General features: G+C 35.6%; 1 pseudogene; it reads right to left on the bottom strand.

Moving 5' to 3' along the window:
• The window catches only part of LOC102478737 (coiled-coil domain-containing protein 112-like), a 22,144-nt pseudogene that overhangs the window by 3,228 nt on the left and 15,803 nt on the right, over positions 1 to 3,113 (bottom strand).

Here is a 3,113-nt window from a genome sequence, read left to right as displayed (position 1 = left end):
CAATGCTTATTATTTTTTCTTTTAGCTTGTTTCTTTCATGTTTCATTTTTTGGTTTTCTTTTACCTAACTTCATGAGTGGTATTTGAACATTACTTAGAATTTCACTGTGATGTATTTATAGCAGTTTTAAAAAATTTACATTTAATTACAGTGTGCAATATAGCTTTTTTCCAGCATAAATACAGAGCTTATCAGTCAAGACAAAGACATAAGTATATCTCTTTACATAGTTATTTTTTCAATTATTATTAATATTATTATTTATTCATTCAATTGCTATACATCATTTAGATTGTAAAGAGACTTTACCCAGCATGATATACACCTCAGAATAGCCCAGATGAGAATACTATACACGTTATCATCAACAGGTAATAAACCATATTTGTGTCCCACAAATGTCTTACCTCTCTATTTTTCCCCCAAATTTCCATTCCTACACTCTTCCACTCTCCCACTCTCCTTCCACTTTGTCCCTAGTGTACATAACAATTTTCAATGCTTTTATGTTCTCCAGTCTTTTAGTATCTTCCATGTTCATCCACTTTCTATCAAATGTCAGGGACTTGTTTTTTTATAGCTGAATGTTGTTCCGTGGAGTATATGTGCCGCACTTTTTCAGATCATTCATCTGTTTGTGGACGTTCTGGTTGATTCCATGTCTTAGCAACTGTGAATAATGCCACACTAAACATAGCTGAGCAAGTGCTTTTCTAACTGAGCATTCTCTTGTCCTTTGAGTAGATACCTAGGAATGGAATTGCTGGATTGTATGATAGCTATATTTGAAGGTCTTTGAGGAACCTCCATATTGTTCTCCATAGTGGTTGGACCAATTTACATTCCTACCAACAATGTAGGAGAGTTCCCTTTTCATCACATCCCTGCAAGCACATATCATTTTTTGTGTTTTTAATCTTAGCCATTCTGACTGGAATATGGTTGTATCTCATTGTAGTTTTGATCTGCCTCTCCTTTATGATGAGGTGTGTAGAGCATTTTTCATGTTTTTTGGCTATTCATATGTCTTCCTTAGATAATTGTTTGTTCAGCTCATTTTCACATATTTTAATTGGGTTAATAATTTTTTTCAGGTAAGGCATTTGAGTTCCCTATGTATTCTAATTCTCAGTCTCTTATGTGAAACATAGTTTACAAAAATTTTCTCCCATTTTGAGGGTTGTTGAGTCACAATAATTACTGTGTCCTTTGCTGTGCAGAAGCTTCTTAATCAGATGTAATTTAACTTGTCTATTTAGGGGATTATTGCCCGTGCTTTGGGATTTTGCGTAAGAAGTTTTTGCCTTGGGACCAGCAGATGGCATAATGGCTATGGCACTGGACTCTCATGGAGTCGACCATGGTTTGAGTCCTGGACCCGGTGGCTTAAACTCACACCGGGTGCTTGTGCATGCGTGCCCAAGATCCCAAGAGGAGAATGGACGAGAAGGGATTGCGGTGTGGCCATCCCTCCTAGGGGGTGATTTCTCTCTTTCTGTCTCTCTGTCTCTCTCTGTCTTTCTGGCAAGTGCACTCACCCTGTAGCATAAACCTCTCCAAAAACAAAATAAGAAGTTTTTGCCTATCCCAATGTCTTTCAGAGTTTTCTGTGTTTTCCACCAGTAATTTTATAGTTTGAGGTCCTAGGCTTAGAGCTTTGATACACTTCAAGTTGATTTTTGCTAATGGTGACATGGGTTCATCTTTCTGCAGGTGCATACCCAGTTTTCCCAACAGTTTTGCTTTTTGCTAAAGAGGGTTTTCCCCCCATTGGATTGACTGGTACACTTTGTCGAAGATTAGTTGGCTGTATGTTTGGAATTTATTTCTGGAGGTCTCTATTCTGTTCCACTGGCCCTCACACATCTGTTTTTGTGCCAATACTATGCTGTTTTTACTATCACAGCTTTGTAATATATTTTGGGGTCAGGAAATGAGATGCCACCCATTTCACTCTTTTTGTGTAGAATTTCTCTGGCAATACAGGGTCTTTTATGATTCCAGATAAATTCTATGATTGTCTTTTCTGGATCTGTAAAGAATGTCTCTTGTAATTTTATAGGGATTGCATTAAACAGATTAATTTGAGTAGATTTGCCATTTTGATTATATTAATTCTCTCAATCCAGGAACATGGAATGCCCTACCACTTCTTTGTGTCATTTATTATTTTTTATTAAAATTTTCACAGTTTCCTTATAGAGGTCTTTGACTTCCTTGGTTAATTTTATTCCTAGGTATCTTATACTTTTTGTGGCTATGGGAACGGGGATTACTTTTTTTCAGTTATCCCTCTGTCTGCTTGTTGTTTGTATATAGAATGCTGTAGATTTTTGTAAGTTAATTTTGTATTCTTCTTTACTGTATACATTTACTACTTTGAGAAGTCTTTTTTGGGGGATACTATCAGGTCTTCTATTTATACAATCATATCATCTGCAAACAGAGATAATTTCAACTCTTTCTTTATTTGAATGCCTTTTATTTTGTTCTCTGGTCTGATTGTATTGACTTGGATTTCCAGTACCATATTGAATAAGAGTGGAGAGAGAGGGCAGCCTTGTTTTGTACTGATTTTTAGTGGAAAAACTTTCAGATTTTCCCCATTCAGTATAATGTGGGCTATAGGTTTTTCACAGCTTTTATTATGCTGAGAAATGATCCTTCTGTGCTGATTTTACTGAAAGTCTTGACCATGAAGGAATATTTTATTTTGTCAAATGCTTTTTCTGCATAGATTGAAATGATCATATGATTTTTATATTTCTTTTTGTTTATATGGTGTATTACACTTATGGTTTTGCATATGTTGAGCCATCCTTCATGCCTGGAATAAAGCCTACCTGGTCATGAAGAGTAATCTTTTTATGTGTGGTTGGATACGGTTTCCAAGTACCTCATTGAGAATTTTTGCATGTATATTCATCAGAGACATAGCTCTGTAGTTTTCCTTTTTTATTGTATCCTTATCTATTTGGGGAATGAAATTGATGGAGGCTTCATAAAATGAATTTGGAAGGGTTCCTTCCTTTTGGATCTCTAGAAATAGTTTGGGTAGAATGGGGGTTACCTATTGTTTAAAAGTTTTGTCAAATTCAGAATTGAATTCAGC

Source organism: Tupaia chinensis, unplaced genomic scaffold (genome assembly GCF_000334495.1).
Source record: "Tupaia chinensis unplaced genomic scaffold, TupChi_1.0 Scaffold000294_2, whole genome shotgun sequence".
Classification (NCBI taxonomy): domain Eukaryota; kingdom Metazoa; phylum Chordata; class Mammalia; order Scandentia; family Tupaiidae; genus Tupaia; species Tupaia belangeri.
The sequence above is the reverse complement of the archived record's forward strand: the minus strand, read 5'-3'. Positions and strand labels throughout refer to the sequence as shown.